Raw genomic sequence first — 22,259 nt, 5'->3', positions numbered from 1 at the left:
TTTTTTTTTTTTTTTGCATATTGGATGTTTTCATTTTATTTTATTTATATATTCATTTATTTATTTACTGGCTGTGTTGGGTCTTTGTTGCTTTGGGTGGGCTTTCTCTAGTTGCAGGGAGTGGGGGCTACTCTTTGTTGCGGTGTGTGGGCTTCTTATTGCAGTGGCTTCTCTTGCTGCAAAGCATGGGCTCTAGGCGAGCGGGCTTCGGTAGTTGTGGCACATGGGCTCAATAGCTGTGGCTCGAGGGCTCTAGAGCTCTGGCTCAGTAGTTGTGGCATGCGGGCTTAGTTGCTCTACGACATGTGGGATCTTCCTGGATGAGGGATCAAACCCATGTCCCCTGCATTGGCAGGCAGATCCTTAACCACTGCACCACCAGGGAAGTCCCATGGATGTTTTCATTTTAAAATATTTGCCAGTTTATAGTTAGCCATTGTTTCTGTTTAATAGCTCATCATATATTTTAATCCTATGTCCTTTTTTCTATATATGGAACATACTTTGCATATTTATTGATTAGGTTTACATACTGATTGCTTATCAAGTTTTGCTAGTGCTTTGATTCAAATTTGTGGCAGAAATGTGCAATTACATAGCTTGTATTTATTTTGATTACTTTCTCATAACTTTATTATTTAGTTTATTGCCTCTAAGCTTAGGATGTCATTCCCCACCTATGTAAGCATTGGAAAAAAAATTAAGTAGACCTGCTATGTACAAACATAAAATGATGTCCAAGTTATACTGTTCAGAGAAAAAAAGTAGAATCCTACAAAACAGTGTTTAATTATGATTCTATGTCTCTCTCTCCGCCCCCCTCCCATACACATTTATTTATTCACTAATTGATTTTGAATGTCTCCTTTGTGGCAGAGATATAGCATTGAACAAAACAGACAAAATCTGAGCCCTTATGGAACCTGGTTTATTGGAGAGGCCAACAATTATAAAAAACCCATCAAAGGATAAATAAAATGTCAGACAGTGGTAAGTGCTATCAATAAAAGTAGAGCAGGGTGAGAGATGGAGAAGATGGAAGAGTGACTGAGTGACTGACTCCTTTAGATTCAGTGGTCAGAGACCTTTCTAAAGTGGCATTAGATCAGAAAGTATTGAACGAAGTAGCTAGTATAATATTTTATATAAGCACGTGGATAGAAAAATACCAAAGTTCTGTAGTCCCCTTGTTAGTGAATATTACCCTTGGCTCTTTTGTCACCCAGACAAAACCAGCAAAGCATCCTATCCTAGACTTCTCATTTACTCCCCATAGCTAGTTAATCATCACATTTTTGCCACCTATATACTTCTAGATTTATTTTCTACTTGCCACTGTCTTCTCTTATGCCATTGTCAGTTTTTGTCCTTTTTCACTTTTTGAAAAGATATATTAGTTCATTTTTTTGTAATAAATAATGCACAATTAAATTATATAATGCATGAGAGCTAACTTGGTGGGGCTTCCACTGGCCAAATGGGGACAATGTGAGCATGAAAATAAATGTTGATAGTAATGGATTATCAGATAGGAATCCGTGAGTTCACACTGATATAAATAAAAGAATTTTAAAAAGTCAGAAAGGAGAAAAGGTCTTTCTTACAGTAGAATTGCAGCTGATAAATGTGGAAAGAATGATGGAGTTAGAAAAATCACAATTAGGTAGCCACCATAACAAAAACTGTTTTGGCTAAGAATCATCAGTGGTTGCTAAAACTCGGTGAAAGTATGATGATAAATGGGATATGTACGTAGTTTCAAAGTACCAGCCTACACAAGACACTTGTTAATTACAAAGGGAAAAAATAGTAATTGTATAGTGGAGAATCCTGTCAGACCCTGCATTACCCAGGAAGGGAACATCACCAGTAACAGGACACATGGACATCACGTGCCTCCATATGATGCACTGAGGACAGAACAGTACTTCTCTCGTATTTTTGCCAAAAATGCATAACCTAGATATAAATATCAGGAAGGTTACCAAATTCAGGGACATTCCTCAAAATAATTGTCCTGCACTCTTTAAAAATATCAAGGTCATAAGAAAGACTGAGAAACAGCTTTAGACTACAGAAGACTAAGGTGACATATGATAACTAGATTCATTTGTTATCCTGGACCAGAAAACAACTTTTCCTTTTGATATTAGCTGGACAATTCATGAAATTTGAGTGTCTATAGATTATAGTACTGTATAAATGTTAAGATTTTTTAAGACATACACAGTGAAGTGTTGAGGGGTAAAGGGATATCATGTCTAAAGAAAATTTCAACTAGAGCCTCTTCTAGATGCTTTTTTATGGACAGAGGTCACTTGACAACCTACCAGTTGTCTGACAGAGTATCCATGATAACCACTTATTGGTTTCTTTGAAACTCCTGGATTTGTTCATTCAGTAGCCACCATTGAGTGCCAGTGTATCAAGCACACTACTGGGCCCAGGATGAGGCAAAAACAATTGAAATGTGTCCTCAGGGAATTGACAGCCTGCAGGAAAGAAGCCAGAGAGAGAGAGAATTAATGAGAATGATAAAGCAAATGTAGTAAATATTCACATTTGAGGAATGCAGGTGATGGGAATTCATTTATTATTTTTGCAACCTTTCAGGATCTATGAAATTATTTCAAAATAAATAGATAAAAATGTATTGTAAAAACTATTAGAAAGATAAAAAGAAATTAAAAGACAGTGAAAGAAGATTTCAATAGATTAGAGTTTTATAGACAACTTAAAAAAATTGTACCTGTATTAGGCCACAAAGGAAGATCACAACAAATTCCACAAAGCACAGAAATGTACATGCTACACTCAGACTACAAGCACTAAAGCAAGCAAAAATACGTTTAAATTTAAAAATCCAAACTAGTTAGACAATCTCAACTCTTTCTAAACCATAACTGAATCAAAGAAGAAATACTATACTTCCAAACTATTTAGAATACAATAGTAGTGAATGAAACCTGTGGGATGTGGTCTAAACTATAGGCAAGGGAAAATCTGCCTATAGTTTGAAAACTGTTATTATTCATCAAGAAAGAATAAAAATAAATCATATACTGTTCTAGAAGTTAGGGTAAAAACATCAAAATTAGTAGACGCCCACGAGGAAGATTGTGGTGCCCTCCCTCTGTGCTCTCACAGTGGTCGTCAGCCAATTTATGGAGCAGTTTAGGGAGCATTTTCAGTGAGCCACTACCAAGTGCTGGATCAGAGAGACAAACAGTATCCCTTTGAGGAACTTCCATGGTGTGTGTGTGTGTGTGTGTGTACGAGAAGGGAAATACCGGATATTAAATTATAAATTCAAACATTCAGTGAAGGTCAGGAAGGAGAAGTACAAACTTCTATTCAGCTCCTAGTGTAGTCTCACTTAACAAGACCCTCTATTGTCATTTCCTCCCTCCTGTCTTTCTCTCCCAGTTTTCTGAAGACACTGTGTTTCGATTATTTTCGTGTCATCCTGAGCCTTGTGCTCTGCTTGATACTCTGGCATTCAATGGTGACCACTGAATAAATGAATTGAGGAATGAATGAATGAATGAGTCCTGTAAGCTATTGTTGAGTGGACACACTGCCACACAATCTGTAGATTACCATTTGAGTTACACTATTTATAAAAAACAACCTAGAAGAGAACCTAGGAAATATGTCATATAGAGAGATTACAAAATAACTGCGACATACGGTTTAGACAAGCTAGTAGACTATTTAAGCAGTATAAGGTTAATTGAAATTCTATGAAGGGTAGTTTGTGTCAGGGGAAATCATGCCTAACTCACTTTTAGAATGCCTGAGCGAGATATTTCAGTATGAGTTCTTGGGGAAATTGGTAGATGCAGTTTATTTTTCTTTTTCACAAACTTTTGATAAAGGTTCACATCCAAGATGCAAATTAGGGAAGGTCAAAGGAAGGTCAAGGTGTATAAGAGAAAAAGTAGTAAGAAAAGACGTGGAAGTGATAGGTAAGGACTAAATTAGAGACAGGACGCCTTGCACGGTAAGGACTTGGGATTTTATTGTGTTGCCTTTGGAGGGTTTTGAGACTGTCATCTGATTTATAGCTGTAAAGGATTTGGTTGCTGCGTGAATAGACTATAGCAGCATAAGAGTGGAACATCAAGGCTGTTGCAGTAGGCGAGGGTACGGTGAGGCCTGGAGTACGATAATAGCAGTAATAGTGATGAGAAGTGTTTACTCTAGAATAACTGTTGAAGGTAGAGGGAACAGAACTTTACTGGTGATTTGCTGTGTGGTGTGAGAACAGAGTCAAGAGGGACTTAAAAGTTTTTGGCTTGAGCCACTGAATGAATATGTTCATACTTGTGTCCTTGCCTTATTATCTGTCAGGGGAGGGGGTATTTCATGGAGGTTATCGTTGTAGGGCAGGAAGATTCCTTAGGAGGTTACTGCAGTCATTATGGAAAGATGAAAGGGCCCTGAACCTGGGCAGAAGCTATAAGTATGGAGAGGTATTCAGAGGGCACAGACTTGAGAGACATTTAGGAAGTAAAAATAACTACTTAGGAAAACAGTTTTGGGTATTTCAATAAAATTGGAAGATAATGAAGTCGTTTTCCCCAATAGCTCTACCTATTGATATATACCCTCAAGCAGGGGTTGCCTGAGTCCTGTTTTGATATAGCTCCAGAGCTAAGAATATTTCTTTTATTAATACATTTTTAAAGGATTTAAAAACGGGGATGGGTGGGTTGGATATGTAACAGAGACCATTTGTGGCCCTCAAAACCTAAAGTATTTACTGTCTGGTCCCTAACAGTGTAAGTTTGCCAATCCATGCTGTAGATCAGTGGTTTTTAAAGTGTGGTTCCTAGAGCAGCAACAACATCGCCTGGGAACTTGTTAGAAATGCAGATTCTCAGGCCTCAACACAGGCTTGCTGTATCAAAAACCCTGGGAGTGGGGCCCAGCATTCTGTGCTTTCACAAGCTCTTCAGGTGATTCTGATGCATGTTAATTTCTGAGAATCACTGCCCTAGAGAAATTTTGTACCTGGTTAAGAGTAACAGCGTTGTGCATAAGAGCTTCAAACTGGAAACAGTAGAAATTTCAATCAACAGAAGAGATAATAAGTTGTGACAATTAATACTATGAGAGTATTCCATAGCTTGTGGTTAAGGGCATGCCACGGAATGTAAAGGCAGACTCCTTGTGTTTGAATCCCAGCTCCACCCGAGTAGTAGCTGTGTGACCTTGGGCAAATTACCTTGACCTAAGCCTCAGTTTGCTCATATGTAAAATTGGTATAAAAATAGTAACTACTTTACAGGGTTATTGTAAGGATTAAACAATTAAAGTAGAGAGTGGCTGGTACATAAGTATTATATTTGAAGGGCAATCTGCATGTAATGTATTATGATACTTTAAGGAGAAACATGTCGGTTCATTTCATAAAAGTGATAGTCTGCCCATATAGTTTGCATATAACAAAATGATTGAACAACATAAGTAAAAAGCAGTGTAGATTTTGGAGTTTCAAATGCTGGCACTGCCCCGTAAACGTGTGAAAACACGTGGAAAATACCTTAAAATTACTCTAAAAGAATTGTGAAGAAAACTGGTGAAATGTGTTATGTCTGCGTTTTGTTTTGTATATGGGCATTTTCTTTCCTAATTGCCTTTTATTTCTTTCACCATTTCCTCAGCCCTTCCAAAATTCCTCAGCTGTCTTGATAGTCTCTGCGAAGCGCTGCCAAAACTAAGGTGCAAAGTGGCTTCCCTGACTGTAAGGAGACTTGGTTTTTTCCATGAATCAAGGTCATTAGAGTCAGGGTCTAGTGTTCTCCCAGCTATGCCCCTGGGGCCAAGTCTGGGCCTAGATCTAGGACAGGGCTGTAATCCTGATATCTCCTGGGATTTCAGCCTTTTAGCTGCTTTAGCATGTAAAATGCTTAGTTAGTATGTATTTAGCAACGCCTAAACATTGAACAGGGACACAAAGAAATAGAATTTTTTTTTCTCTGTGGAGACCACGTCTTATTTTTTCTATATCCCAGTACTTGGCACCCAGTAGGCCCCATAATATATACTGCGTTGAACGATTTCACCTTCTCGGTGGAGCTTAAAAATCTCCATTTTCTAGGCTGAGTTTAGGGTGCAAGCAGCTGAAACCACGGGCTGCATTTTAGGCTTGTCTAGAGCAACAACCTGCAGACACCTAGTTCAGAGAGAAAAATCACTAAATTCCCTTCCTCTTAATAATATAAAAGGACCAGAAAAATCAGTCCCCAAAAGACTGCGCGAAAGGCACAGCGCTGCAGAGACCCGCTTCCTGTTGGGGCGCGACCTCGAAGAGCGACGAGGCAGGAGAAAGGCAGCCTCCTTGTGACGTCAAATCAGCGGACTCTCGCCCCGGCTTCACGCCGGTTCCGGTTCCCCGGCTTTCCGGGCGCGAGAGTACGTGAGCGCGGCGGCGTTCTGCGCGTGCTCCGCAGAGGGACGCGAGAAGGTTGGGTCCAGCTCGCGGAGGAGATGTGTGATTGGCTGAAGCCGTGCTGGGGGGTTCCCCAGCCCTTTCGGCAGGGGTAAAACAATAAGAGGGGGCGGTGGCAAAGGGGGCGGGACGTCCGTGTTCCTTGTCGCTCGCCGCAGCGCCTGGCGCCCGGGAAGAGGTGGTTGTGAGGGGAAGCAGCTCACGGCTCTCCGGCTTCCGAGGCTTGCGGCTTCTCGGAGGGAGGGGGCGGCGAGCGAGAAGAATCCGCTGCAGCCGGTCCTCGGCGATTTACCCGCTGACCTCCGCGCGACGTACCGGCCGCTGCTGTTGGTTGGAGGTGTGTACGGGGGCCGGGAAGGGCGGTCGGTGTGGTGGTCGGAAGGGGACATTCCCGTCGCGCGCAGCGGCTCCAGGCAACCGTCCTGTGCGTGAGCCCCGGTGTCGGAGGTGTCGCGGCAGAGAGAGACATTGTTCTTGCCCGCTGCCTACGCTGCTGTGTTTGTGCGTGTGCGTGTGTGTGTGTGTGTGCGCGCGCGCGCGCGTGTGAGAGAGAAGCCAAGCCTTTCCTCTCAGGTGAGGGATGGGAGGCCTCGTGGGCAGAGGGGTGACTGGCGCGCGCCGTGCGGACGGAGGGCTCCGAGGGCACAGGTGGGGCTGGGGTTGGTTGGGGATGAGGTGGCGAGCTGGGAAAGGGGACACAGCGGCTCCCAAAGGCGCGCTGCTGGAGGCTTCGGACGGGACGTGGGGGGAGTGGGCTTGCCGGAGAGGCCGTTTCGAGTGCGGAGCCCACCAGCCTCGTCCCCGACTCTTGCGCCTCTTATTCCCGGTTCCCTGGCAGCGGGGAGGCCGCCGCCGCCCCGCCCGTGGGGGAGGGGAAAAGAGGCTGTGTCGGCGGAGGCAGAAGCGACGCAGATGCGAAAGTAGCGGCCTCCGGGCACCATTTATGTGCACGGAAACAGAATCCGGGTCTGAAGGCAGCCTCCGCTCTGCTTACCCAGTACCTGGTGTTCCGCGGTCTCTGACCCCCTCCGGTTTATCCCGAAGGAGTTCAGAAACCCGGGCTATATATAACGTACGCCTTCTCGGTGCCCTTTTTATGCAGGCGATCTCTTACTGATCCAGGAATAGAAGAGATGTTTGAGCGCTTTGAAGAGTGGGTCTCTTCCTCTTCCCTCATCTCTTCTTGGAAGGGGTGGGAAGGATAAGCAAGAGGAGGAACATAGCGTCCGTAGATTGTGTTAATTTTGTTAGTCGAATCTGATCGAATTTCACCTGCATCTCTAAAGGCAGATTTCTTAAGATGGCCCTGTGCCGCTTTGGGACGAGTATAGATTTGCATCTACAGTTTTCTGCACAGATCGATTTTTTTTTTCCTCCAAGGTATGCCTAATTTCTTAACAGACTTTTTTTCCCCCTCTTGGAGGGGCGGTACCTTTGCTCTCTTAAAAATCAAACAAAAACAAAAACTCATGAAAACCACACACGTGCACCAAAGCTGGAATAATAGCAAAGCCCCCCCCCCCCCCCCCCCGTATATAGTTGTTGTGGCAATAACGTGTTAAAATAGTGGTTTTAAACACCTCGTGCTAGTCTTCCAAATGTTGGCGTTGCATGTACCTAGATCTGTAAATCATTAACTGCAATTGGGGAGCCCCGTATGCTAGAGGGGAAGAAGTTGGGAATTCCTTGTCCACCTCCATATTTGGCAGTTAATATAGCTTTAGGCATTTGAACAAAGTTTCTAAGTAAACAGTTGGCCCTATTAGTATCCAGTCGTCTTTTTGGTGTCTGGAATTCCTGGTCTTAAAAAATAAACGGTATGATTAGTTTAAACTTCTTAGAAGTGAATTATGTGTTGTTTCTTTGGTGATATCTTCCCATTTTCTTAAATATTTAGAATTATTCATGTGTATCCTTGTGTTATGATTTGATCTCTAAAGGCTGTTTAATTCTGAAAGGTTATCAAGGAATTGTAGGGAGGATAAGGACCTCAGGTGCATTGCTTATTATTTAAGAGCTGTTACATTTCAGGTTGTTGAATATTCAGGGGTTGAAATATTTGTCAATGGTGAACAAATAGCAAGAGGAAAGAAAGGATGCTTATGGGGTGGAGGAGGATCAAAAATTGAAGAAGAAAATAAGTCTTTAATAATTTGATAGTCGAATTGAGTGAGTTAGCAGGTGAGCAGTTGAATTGTTAGCAACTACTCGAGTTTGAATAGTGTTGTCACTGTTGCTAGTACGATATATTTATTAGCCATATTTCACTTGTGAGATCAAAAATGAAAATTTACGCATCAGTTACTGAAAATCTATAAATACCAGTAGTGTCTTTAGGTTAACAGTTTCCTTGCCCTGAAGAATTATTGCTGTTGATTGCCCATTGTCAGGATTGAAAATTGTATCCTAGGATGCTTTAAATAAGACTTTTCCCCACATATTGTATACTGAGTGTGTGTGGAGGTGAGGAATGACCCCTTTTCAAGGATGGTTTTGATAGGTACAGACTGGAGGGTTGTTTCTGAACTTAATTGACAAACGTGACTTAACTCTCCACTGGGAAACATTTTTTAAATGTTTCTGACAGAACAAACAAGTTCTATCTCCCAGAACTTTGGACTGGCTTCAGAAACAGTAGAATCACTTGACTGCTGTTCCTCAGCTTATTTTTATCTTTTAATTTCTAGATATTTTACCCTATGTAGATATACTGTTGTAGGTATGTTGGGATGACTGTTTTGGGTTTCCTATTATGTTACTGTTTTCTGCCTTTTAGCGCCTTCCTACAGTATCAAATAAGCTAACAGTTAGACTTTAAATTTTTTTATATTCTTGCATCCCTGACAGTTCTTCAAAAGCGGTTGTTCTTAAACAGATGTAATGAAAACATCAGTAGAGGGAGGAGACCTGTTTTCAAATCCTGTCCTCATAAGTATAACAGAGGGACCTTGAACTCCTTTCCTTAGGCTCTCAAAACATCATGGTTTCCTTTTCTGTAAATGGAGCTAATAGCCTATCTATTTCAAGGAGGTAAAGGAATGTGTAGGCTACTTGTTAAAGCTTAAAGCATAACATAAATGCATGTTTTAATTTTTGTGGGGCAGCATTTGCATTTCTTTAATGCTTGGTCACTTTTAATAGCTTCTGAACTGCAAAGCTTGCCTCCTTAGACCTTTGGGGCCTGAGGAAAGAAAAGGCTTAATCCACAACTACCTTTTATTTCTGTGACTGGTGCTTAGATCTTGTTTGTGATGCTTTCATTCTGTGGTGTGCCACAACAGATTGAAGGTCGGTGCTCTAAATAGATATGCATTGCTTTTTTAAAAAATTTATTTATTCATTTATTTGTTGGCTGGGTCTTCGTTGCGGCGAGAGGGCTTTCTCTAGTTGCGGCGAGTGGCAGCTACTCAGTGTGATGGCTTCTCTTGTTGTGGAGCACAGGCTCTAGGCGGGCGGGCTTCAGTAGTTGTGCCACATGGGCTCAGTAGTTGTGGCTCGTGGGCTCTAGAGCGCAGGTTCAGTAGTGACATACGGGCTTAGTTGCTCCACAGCATGTGGAATCTTCCCAGACCAGGGCTTGAACCCGTGTCCTCTGCATTGCCAGGCAGATTCTTAACCACTGCACCACCAGGGAAGTCCACGCATTGCTATTTTGATTGGTAAAGTCATTTTAAGGAAAGACTATCTAGAATTTCCAGAGGTTTCAGTTTTAATATGCGGTTAGCTGTTGAGAACCGATATTACAATCCATAGTTCAGTGAGAATGGGCCCGGGCCTGACTTACTGTGAGCCCAGCCATGGGTGAGGTGCTTTAGAGAGAAAGGGTGGTAAGTATCCAATAGTAAGAGATTAGCGTGTCCTAGCATAGACATAGCCTTTGGTAACATAGTTTCTGGTAAGAGAACTGCATCCTGTTACTGCATCTTTACTCTTTTTATAGAAAGCAAGATAAAGTACTACATCCAACTTTACAGTACTGAAAAATTATTTTTGCAGTTTTCTATTTTTCAAAATGCCATTTTCTTTTAGTTTCTTGATTTCTCAGCAGTTTTCATTTTGCACGTTTTTTTTGCAAGAATTAAAATAGCCACCAAATTGTGACATGAAATTTCATGCAAGTAATTTGCAGTAAGTGAAATTCTACCTACCCCCTTCCCCTCGAACTGCTTGAGCCAGAGATACTGCATTTCTGATCACTCGTTATTGATGGTGGTCAGAAACATTCCAGGCCCCTCAGTGAATTTTTGATTGTGCGTTTTGATGCTTATGTATAGTGATGGTTGCAGCCAGGTGTTTAGGGTTAATAGTTTAGTATAATTAGATTTTATGATCATATGTAGATACAGCCATTTTATTACTGAATAGAGAATGGAGGTGCCGTTGCAGAGGTCTCTAAGATTAAAAAGAATTAGTGGAATACAAAATTATTTCACTTGAATTACCTGGTGTTTTGTATTGTAATGTACTCTAATAATTATTTTGCAGTAGTAAACCTAAGGAATTAATTTCATTTTCTTGTCCAAGTGCACACATTGCCTTCATGTTATTGAAATCATACCTTAGTTGCAAATTTTATACTGTTTCTATTTTTCCTATAGTTTTATATCTTTGACAATATTTTAATGATTGCATATGAACTGATGGTTCACAGTTGGGGTTCAGTGTATTGTATTTTTGTTTTTAAGACCATTAATTTAATAATAGGTTATCAAAAAAAATAGTGAGGGTGAGTCAAAAATTGTCCTCACTCCAGTTATATTCAAACTTCTGTTGGCCATACTGTCTTATCAGAGTTTTCCTGTTCAAGGGTACTGTCTCCCCAGTCACTGCTGTGCAGGTGTGAACGTGTTACATCAGTTCATTTATAACTGCAATAGAAGCAAAAATGGATGCCCCACTTGTCGTTTGCATGAAACAGCAGTGCGCATTGATTTGTTTTTTGTAGTCTGAAGGTGTACCTGGTGCGGTTATTTACCCAAGACTTTGTGCACAGTATGGAGAAAGTGTTTTGTCACGAAGTATGTATAAATGGATAGAGAAATTCAAAGAAGGTCACAAAAATGTTAGCCATCAACATCAAGAAGGAGCTGGATGCCTGTCCACATGAAGACAGTGGAGTTTTCATGGCTCACAGCTCAGCCTAAAACATTTTTTTAAGATTTATTTATTTATTTTTGGCTGCTTTGGGTCTTCATTGTTACACACGGGCTTTTTCTAGTTGTGGTGAGCAGGGGCTACTCTTGTTGCAGTGCGCAGGCTTCTCAGTGCAGTCAGTGGTTTCTCTTGTTGCAGAGCACAGGCTCAGTAGTGTGGCGCACAGGCTTACTTGCTCCGCAGCATGTGGGATCTTCCTGGACCAGGGCTCGAACCCGTGTCCTCTGCATTGGCAGGTGGATTTCTAACCAGTGAGCCACCAGGAAAGTGTCTAAAACATTTTTAAATGAGGGAATCCGGAAAACTTGTTGACAGATGGACAAAATGTATTGAAAAGCAAGGAGGTTATGTCAAACTGATGTATTTGTCTTTTCTAAAAGTTAAATTCTACAGCCAGAGTGCGGATAATTTTTGACTCTCTCGTACTATATCAGGTAAGCATATCAGATGGTTTTTAAATTACCTCTTGGAAACAACAAAGTTCAGGAGTGCACCTTAAGATCTAGGCAGTAAGTTTTTGTTTCTGTCTATGTAGCTGCTTATTTTAAATTCCAGCATGGTATCTTTATTAGTCTGTTTCCCCCATCTCCTCCTCCTCAATTTTATCTTCAGTTATTTGGTAGTAGTTAAGCACACTCAGACTTTAACTATAAATTGTCACTAATGTTGTAGGCATAATGTCAAGATTACTTTTTTGCTTTGGTAGTAGTGCTAAATGAATTTTCAAACTTTCAACATTTATTCTAGAGCCATGTTTTCTAACCAATAACATATATCTGTTAGATGGTTATTAGAAACTAAATGAAAATTTTAGTGTTTTTTAAAATTACAAAGTTAATATATACCCTTTGTTCGTTTCCTAGACCCACAACACATATTATCTTGTATATTTCTTTTCGTATCATGCCTTTTTTCCCCAAAGATGGGATTTGTAGCATTCTACAATTTGGTTATTACTTAACTTTTGTGGATAGTACTTTTTGTCTATGTTTATAACTTTCCTATTATCTTTGTGCAGTTGTGCACATTTTTCTTTTTAATATATCTTAGAAGTGGGATTACTGGTTATATGTATTTTTAATTAATTAGACTAAAACTGCAAAATTGCATCTCCAAAAGGTTGTAACTATATTTCCACCAACACTGTATGTGAAGGAGCCTGTTTCCCCCACCCCTTTAACAGTACTGGATATTATCAGTCATTTTCATTTTTGTTAATCTAATAAATGAAAACTGAATAAATTGTGTTTTTTGAACTGTTGAATATTGTCAATTTCCGGGCACCTAAAAAATGCTTGGTATGTGGTAGATTCTCCACAAATATTTGTGAAATGGTTCGTATAAAGCATAATTGTATTGCTGAATTTAAAAAATTGAGGAATAATTTAGAATCAGTAAAAACCAGTCTTTTCATGTGTTCAGTTGTATGACTTTGGATAGGCATACACAGTCATGAAACCACCAGTACAGTCAAAAGATATATTTCCTTCACCCCAGTATATGTCTCTAGCCCCTGATATGATTTAGCCCTATAGTTTTCATTTTAAAGAGTGACATATCAGTAGAATCATATAGCATTAACTTTATCTTTGGGTAGTATTTTGGAAACTCATTCATGTTATTGCATATATCAATAAGTTCTTTTTATTGCCAGGTAGTATTTCATTATTTGCATTTGCCAGTTTGTTCATTCACCTGGCTAATGGTCATTTTGTTGTTTCCAGGTTTTGAGTGTTTATTAATAAAGCTGCTGCAGACAACATACAGGTCTCAGTGTGAACACAGGCTTCATTTCTTTTGGATAAATATGCAGGAGTAGGATTGTTGAGTAATATGAGACATATGTTTAATTTTATGAGAAACTGCCATACGGTTTTCCAAAGTGACTGTACCATTTTTTTTGTTCCTACCAATTTTCCCCATCCTTGAAAGCACTTAGTATTTTTAGATTTTAATGTTAGCCATCATTCAAGGTGTTTAGTGGTATATCATAATGGTTTTAATTTGCAATTTTTGAAGGATTATTGATGTTGAGCATCTTTTCATCTTTATTTGCCATCTGTATATCTTGATGTGGATTGTAGATTCAGATCTTTTGCCCTTTTAAAATTGTATTTCTTATTAAGTTAGGAGAGGTCTATCTTCTTGGTATAAATCCTTTATTAGATGTGTATTCTACACATTTTCTTTCACAACGTGGCTTGTCTTCATTTTCTTAATGATGACTTGAAATGAGCAGACGTTTTACATTTTGCTTAAGTCCAATTTGTCAGTTTTTAAATTTTTTTTCTTTTTGTGTCTTATCTAAAATCTTTACTTAACCTAAGGTTATTAAGGTTTTTTTCCTGTCCTTTTCACTAGAAGCCTAGCATTAGGCTTTACATGTAGGTCCATGGTGCATTTCAAGGTAATTTTTGTACATGATGCAAAGTACGAGTCAAACTTTGTTTTAACGTATAGATATCAAGTGCTTCCAAAATCATTTTGTTGAAAAGAGAATTACTTTGGTACCTTTGAAAATAAATTGACTGTATTGTGTGGGTCTACTGTAATGCTAAATTTTTTAGATTTAGCTCTAAAAGTTCTTAGAATTTGTGCTAAAGCTGTTGTAGTTGTTTTGTTTGGACCTTTAGTTAATCTCAAAACTCTTAACTTCATATTGCAGCAGTATGTGTTCATGTAAATAGACGTATAGACATATATACATTTACATGTAAATAAGAACTAGAGTGTAGAAGATTGACTTTAAAAATATTTAGAAATTACACAATTAATGATTTGTTTATTCATTAGCATTCCCCCATAGCAGCTTTTTTTCCTTTCAGATTTATTGAGATATAATTGACATAGCAGTATGTTTATGTACAGTGTGATGATTGATGTACATCTTGAAATGATTATCAGGATTAAGTTTTTGAACATCCATCCTCTCGTGTAGATACAAAATTAAAGAAACAGAAAAAAATTTTGTGATAACTCTTTGGATTTACTCTTAACTTTCCATATATAACATACAGCAGTGTTAATTATATTTATCATGTCGTACATTACATACCTCATAGGAGCTTTACTCAGTAACTATTGAAATATCTGTATTTTGGTAGGTTGCTTCTCTTAAGAGGTCTTTTTTAATGGCCTTGCCACACAGAATGCGGGATCTTAGTTTCCTAACCAGGGATCAAATCTATGCCCCCTGCAGTGGAAGTGGGGAATCCTAACCACTGGACCGCCAGGGACTTTCTTTAAGAGATCTTTAGTATCACAGATTTGTTCAACAAATTTTTTTTAATCCTTTTATGTACAAAGTAATGGTAGATGCTACAAAAAATATCTATTGAGCATCTCCTGGAAGTGTAACATTGCCAGGCTTATGCTTAGCATTAACTTAAAGGAGCCTTCCAAACAGGAGAGAGTGTGCCTGTGCACAGGCACACATATTAATTACTAGGACTGAATGCATTAATAAAAGAGCTAAAGAAGATATGTAGTACTGAGAGAAGAAATGGTTAATCCTGTATGAGGGACTTAGCTAAGAAAGCCAGGGAGGGTTGGAATAGGATCTTGAGTAGGTTTTTGAAAAGTGCATGAGGGAGCATTTGGTAGTTTTGAGGAGACAGTCATCCCCTAAAAATTCTTTTCTCTTTTAGCTCTGGCTTGCAATACTCACTTCCTCATTTTTTGCATGTCATATTTCTACTCCTGTTCCATTTCAAGTGGTATATTCTTTGTGGTAGGGCTGTAGCATTTATCATATTAGATAATTGTGTTTAGGAATTCTATCTCCCAGTGGACTTTAAATTTCTTTGGAGCAGCAGATCAGGTCTGTCATGTTCACCTTTGTTTTTCCTTGCATAGTATCTGGCACATATATAGTAGATAATTCAATAAATGTTGAATGAATTTTTATTGTCCCATCTATTTACCCAGCCTGTGTTGAATGAAGTAAGACAGTGACTTAGAGTAATGATTATATTCTCAGCATAGAATTTGTTTAGAGAGCTGAGAAGTGTAGTGGAAGATATATTTGAAGTGTTGGTTAGGACCTTGTATGCCGGACTGGATTTCTGTGGAAGGCCTTTACTTCAAACCAAATGCAGCTGTTTGGATTTTACGTATACAGTGTATGCTACACATGATACAGAAGTTGAAGACTTTTGAGGAAGAACTGAAAGGGTCTGAATTGAGTGGGAACAGAAAGGATGGGACAAATTCCAAGAGATTTTTGAGTTGGCAAGATTTCACAGTTTGAAGTTTAAAGAGGGGAAAGTCACTTAGGACTGAGCTTTCAAGCAAAGAATATGGTGGCACCATTAACAGAAATAAGGAAGCTGCCTTCTCTGTGTAGGGGAGGGTGCATATTTAGGGTTACCTGTGAGTTCATGTGTGGGTATTCAGCAAGGGATTAAAAATGTCAAATTTGAGTTTGTGGCAGAGATTACATATAAATTTTAGTATATCTGAGAGCTGAAGCCATTTGACAGTTGAAATTGCCATATTGGAAGACAGACCTTAAGGACTTACGCATTTTGATGAGAAAGTTGTCTCATGATAGAAATCTAGATGCATTAGGAGGAGGTGAGCAACAGTGATAATGCAGACAGATGAAAGACTGAGGTCATTGAATTTTTGAAAATTGTGACCTTTCAGAGAAATACATTTAAGGGAGAACTCAGATTATATAATATTTGAGAGGGGGCTAGAGAAGGGGAAGACTAAAATAGATGCAGTTAGCAGTTTAGGTCAGAATATGATTAATAAAGTGCCATGATAAAGGCCCAAAGTACTTTGAGAATTCAAAGGGAAGACAATTATATTCTATTTGGGAATCAGGAAAGATTTTCAGGGGAACAGTACTTTGGGTGGGCCCAAATGAATGCATTTGTTGGACATATTATTTTATTACATTTCTGCTAAATTGTTTAGTCTCTGGAATAATTACCTGCAGTGACTGGCTATTCGTGAAGTAACTGTTCTGGTTATTCTTGCACTATATTGAAGCTAAATCTACCTTGCTATAGTTTCCATTCAATGTTCAACCACTATTTAACTTGCGTAAATGAGAACAGGACTGTGAGTTCATTTTAGACATTACATCCATATTAATGTAGCCTGAGATTGTTTGCTTTCGGGGAAGCCCCATTATACTAGTGATTCACTGAACTTACTTTTTTTTTATTGTGGGTCTCGAACAAGTTAGCATTTGTAAAGCTTGATTGATTGATGGCTGCTTTGGGTCTTTGTTGCTGTGCATGGGCTTTTCTCAAGTTGGGGCAAGCGAGGGCTACTCTTAGTTGCAGTGCATGGGCTTCTCATTGTAGTGGATTCTCTTGTGGAGGACAGGCTCTAGGCACATGAGCTTCAGTAGTTGTGGCACATGGGCTCAGTAGCTCTGTAGCATGTGGGATCTTCCTGGACCAGGAATAGAATCCGTGTCCCCTGCATTGGCAGGATTCTTAACCACTGCACCACCAGGGAAGTCCCCTGAACATACTTTTAACTAAAGAACAAATGAACAAAAACCCTTAAGTATTTAACTAATAGCTGAAGCTCTAGTTGAGGAAGGAAAAGAGCCATAACTTTTTCAAAAGACCTCTTGAAATTGAGGAAATTTGATCATATTGTAGGATATGAAGCACACTGTGACTTTCTTTGCTTTGTGTTTATAGTGTTACTTTCTTCCTCTGCTCCATTCCCCTCTCAGTGGATATAAAGAGCTTCAGAAAAGATGGTGACAATTGATAATAGAGCAATTTCCCATGAGAGCTGGGATAGATGTGCTTCAGAAATTAGTCCAGGCAAATGGAGAGGAAACATTTTAAGAGATAGGAATGAATAAAAAAGGATGTTGATTAATAAGATACATAGGAATTATGGGCAGTGTTAGTGAATGACCTCTGAAGTAGTCTAAGCTCTGTAAATAGTAAGGAAAGCTGGATATAATCATGTTGGTATCTCGATGAATAAATAGGATTGATTATTGCTTTTAACTGACAAGAAAAGAGTACATTTTATATTGTACATCCCAGTATGACAGCAGTCTCCACACATTCAAGTGTTTGGGGAAAGTGGGGCTTAATACATAGAATTTTCTTTTTTTTTTCTTTTTTTTAAAATAAATTTATTTTTTATTGGCTGTGTTGGGTCTTCATTGCTGCACACGGGCTTTCTCTAGTTGCGGCGAGTGGGGGCTTCTGTTCATTGTGGTGCATGGGCTCCTCACTGTGGTGGCTTCTCTTGTTGGGGAGCATGGGCTCTAGGTGTGTGGGCTTCAGTAGTTGGGGCACTGGCAGGCTCATCAGTAGTTGTGGCACATGGGCTTAGTTGCTCTGTGGCATGTGGGATCTTCCTGGGACAGGGATCAAACCCCTGTCCCCTGCATTGTCAGGTGGATTCTTGGCCACTGTGCCACTAGGAAGTCCCTATTTTCTATGAAAAGGTGTTAGATGATAATTGCTCTTATCTTTGAAGGTGATAGAGGCTAACAACCTTCTAAAGATTCTTTTTGTACATAAGTATCTTTAAATCTTGGCTGTCTTTGTAGAACTGTATAGTCTTTTAGGCTTGACCAGTGATTATTCCTCAGTTTGTGAATTAAGAAATCAAGATCTGGGACTTCCTTGGTGGCGCAGTGATTTAGAATCCGCCTGACAATGCAAGGGACATGAGTTCAATCCCTCGTCCAGGAAGATTCCCACATGCCATGGAGCAACTAAACCTGTGCGCCAGAGCTACTGAGCCTGTGCTCTAGAGCCTGCAAGCCACAACTACTGAGCCTGCATGCCACAACTGTTGAAGCCCATGTGCCTGGAACCCATACTCTGCAACAAGAGAAGCCGTGGCGATGAGAAGCCTGCGCACCGCAACTAAGAGCAGCCCCCGCTTGTCGCAACTAGAGAAAGCCCATGTGCAATGAATACCCAACATAGCCAGTAAATTGATTGATTGATTGATAAAAAAGAAATCAAGATCCAAAAAGGTCATGACTTTTTCATGGCCTTAGGTAGTTAAAACCTTTTTCTTACATTCATGTTTAGAGGTTTGTTTTGTATGTGTGTGTGTGTGTGTGTGTGTGTGTGTGTGTGTGCGCGCGCGCGCAGACCCAAATCCCAGAAATTGCTTACCTTTGACTTGGGATCTTTGCTGTGAATAAATTTCCTTACTCCAGGGAGGAAAACTGGAAGATGGCAATTGTTTGTGTAGAATACATAAATTAACCTGTCGTTAAAAGTAGGTGAGTGAGTGAGGTTGCTTTTGTCCCCCCCTATACTTTTGCTTTCTGGTTGATATAGTTGACTCCATCAGTCAGTTATATTTTAGCCTCTAAATTGAGTCACTTAAAATCAATTAGTTAAACAAGTAACTGATCTGTAAGTTATATGTCAGTATAATTAATTGAAACACCATCCTCTAAGTAACATCTTCATTTCACCATTCCCTGTGGGACCCTCCCCGTAACTTTAAAAAGTGAACTCTGCATAGTCTCTTATGTATAGCTATTTGTTTAAGCTTTTACCAGATTAGCATTGCCTTATCTCATTCACCATTTGAAGTTCACTTTTCAAGTTCCCTCTCTTGAATAAATACTAATTTATTGAGTGATAATCAAGTAAAAGTTACCTCAGTTGCCCATCTTCTTTGCCTGAGTCTCTGATCTAAATTGATGATATCATGGCCTTATGGCCATCCACTTTAGTGACTGTATAGGTACTGGGTAAGGTGAAGCCTCTCCTAAACTTTGTTGCAGTAACTCTAGTGTATTTTGACCTTTCTTTGATATTGATATGTGTAATTGCTACCTTTTTTTTACTTCGGTTATACGTGGGTGACAAAAATTGTAGGTGAATATGTACTTTACAAATGTGATGGGAATTTGGGATAAATGACAAAGTCTTGTTGTAGAAAATCTGGAAGTTGGGAGAAAAAAGAAGGGAAAAGGAGAATCCCCAAACCCAGAAATAATCCCTGATAGTATTTTTGATGAACTAAATTATGAACAAAGTCCATAATTATTTTATTCAGAGGACAAGTTAGTGTCTTCCCACAGCTTAAATCAGTTGTTACAGTATTTAAATGTGTATAATTTCCACATTTTTGTTATTTTATAAAATTTTTCTAGGTGAATGTACTGTTCTTCAACCTTCCCCATCATTCAAAATAAAAAATACTGTGTTTTCTTTGTTTCATTACTTTAAATGTAGCAAATGAGAGTCCTTTTATGCATTAGGATTTGTTAATCCTTATTGTTGGAGGTTTTTAGGTTTGGGGGAAACTAATGGCACCTGAAATGACAGTATTAGATTGTGCTTTGTGAATTAACTTTTTTTTTTTTTAATGAGTTGATTTAATTGTAGGTGTTACAGAATTCAAGGTAGAACAAATCTTGAAGAGCAGACTGGCAGGATTCTGGGCTGGTTTACTTTGACCTCACAGCTAAGGTAGAAATGGCTAAGGGTGAACTGAAGACATGAGCCACTGTATGAACATTTTTTTTCCTTAAATGTGCCACAGGCTCCAAGACAACACTTAATTCTAGCTATAGGTGGCAACAGATGTTATGGAAGAGAATTTAGGTGTTTAAACAGCAGTGGAAGTAAGGGTAACCATCACCTGAGGCATAAGGAACAGCTTACTTTTTGCCAGAATTCCTAATTCCAGCTGTGGCCAAGGGACCTTTACTTGTAGCCTTCCCTCTTAGCCCCTTCAGCTTTTATTGCTTGAAAACCTTACTGTCTTTTTCCATATCCTTGGCCTGCTTCAAGGGCTTCTTGCCATTGGCCCTTCCCCAGACCCTGCCACTGGGAGCAGTTAACTATTTTTGAAAGTGAGTTAGGCATTATATAAAAATGTAAACAGATTTTTTTTTAGTATCTACTGAGAGTTGCAAGACAGTTGCAAAAAGAGAAACAGGGAAAGGGAAACTAATAGAGCATTATGTAAAAGTTGAGTTGGGAGTCAATAGAATTGTAGGCTACATTATGGCTGGTATCTGATTTTTATTAAAAACAGCATCACACTTGTAATGATTATGGTGGGCTGTCTCTGTGAAATTATTTGTTTAAATGAAGCCTATGTTGAGGGAATTCCCTGGCAGTAGGACTCCACACTTTCACTGCCCACGGTGTGAGTCAGGGAACTAAGAACCTGCAAACCGTGTGGTGCAGCAAAAAAAAGGAAGGAAGGAAGGAGAAAAAAAAAGAAACCTATGTTGAAATTTGTTAACAGGAATTTAAACTGCATCCTGATACTACTCAGCCATAAAAAAGGAATGAAATTGAGTTATTTGTAGTGAGATGGGTGGACCTCGAGTCTGTCATACAGAGTGAAGTAAGCCAGAAAGAGGAAAACAAATACCGTATGCTAACTCATATATATGAAATCTAAAAAATTGGTACTGATGAACCCAGTGACAGGACAAGAATAAAAATGCAGATGTAGAGAATGAACTTGAGGACATGGGGCAGGGAAGCTGAGACAAGCAAGAGAGTAGCATTGACATGTATATACTACCAAATGTAAAATAGATAACTAGTGGGAAGCTGCTGCATAACACTGAGATCAACTGGATGATGGGTGATGACTTGGCTGGGATAGGGAGGGTGGGAGGGAGGGGATATGGGGATATATGTGTAAATGCAGGTGATTCACTTTGTTGTACGGCAAAAACTGGCACAACAGTGTAAAGCAGTTATATTCCAATAAAGAGCTTAAACTGCATCCTCATTTGCCCAGTAGATAAACACACACAAACGTGCGTATATAAATATGTGTTTAAACAAGTAATAATTCAGATTTTCTCTTTTTTTTTCTCTCCCTTTCCTCCAGCTCCTAATGTTATAATTTTTACTGTTTTGAGGGCTATAAACATAAAATCATTTACTTTAAGTGATGAAAGTTTGTGTTTCTATTTTTATTTTGTACTTGTTTTCCTTGACCTTATCTTTGAGATTTTGGGCTTAGAGGTACTTTATCATAGCACCTCACCCATTCTTTTCCCTGTTTGCTTGTCTATATTCCACGACAGATTATAAACTCCTGAGAGCTAGAGTCTTGTTCACTAGGGTATCCCATTTATTATAAACAGGTCCTAGCTATTAGATAATTAATAGCAAGAAAGGTTGGAAAGACATACACCAAATGTAAAAAACCATTATCTGAGTATTGAAGTTATTGCTGATTTTTAATGGTAATCATTATCGTTTTGAAAACAATGAAATTAATCCCTAGAATGAGGGTACAAAGAAGACAAAAATCAGTACTGTACTTGATAAGTGTAATCTCTAAGTCCCGACTTGTGCCCTTTACCTGATTTTCAAAAGTAAACCATTGGAATCCAAGAATGTAGGAGATAATGGTCCCTAAAGGAAAAAGATACTGTGAGTGGGAAGACTTTATTATGGTGCCCCTAGTCTGAGACAGTACTGGACTCTGGGGAATTATAAAGAGAACTGTGCTGCTTGTCCCTATTTTGAAGGATAGGGAGATCAAGAAATAGAGACGAAAGGGAGATGGCAAATGTTGGAGGTTATCAGTAGTTGCTGGGAATTTATTCTTTTCCTGTTTTACTCTTTTTAATAAATGATATTTTCTTCATTTTCATTTGAATGGCTAAGAAAATTTACTTCATGGAATTTAACAAAGATGACTTTTA

At 39.2% G+C, this 22,259-nt stretch overlaps 1 protein-coding gene across 3 annotated transcripts in view; it reads left to right on the top strand.

Moving 5' to 3' along the window:
- Positions 1-6,582: 6,582 nt before the first annotated feature.
- The window catches only part of G3BP2 (G3BP stress granule assembly factor 2), a 30,438-nt gene continuing 14,761 nt past the window's right edge, over positions 6,583-22,259 (top strand). The window contains exon 1 of one of the 3 annotated variants that reach the window (XM_057727331.1): positions 6,583-6,794. The gene's annotated coding sequence lies outside the window, so the exon portion shown is untranslated. Of the gene's footprint in view, positions 6,795-7,018; positions 7,031-22,259 lie in introns of those variants that run through there. The other 2 variants (XM_057727329.1, XM_057727332.1) reach the window with 2 other exon arrangements.

The sequence above is a fragment of the Hippopotamus amphibius genome, chromosome 3 (genome assembly GCF_030028045.1).
Source record: "Hippopotamus amphibius kiboko isolate mHipAmp2 chromosome 3, mHipAmp2.hap2, whole genome shotgun sequence".
NCBI classification, from domain to species: Eukaryota; Metazoa; Chordata; class Mammalia; order Artiodactyla; family Hippopotamidae; genus Hippopotamus; species Hippopotamus amphibius.
Note: the sequence above shows the minus strand (reverse complement) of the source record. Positions and strands in the feature narration are given on the sequence as shown.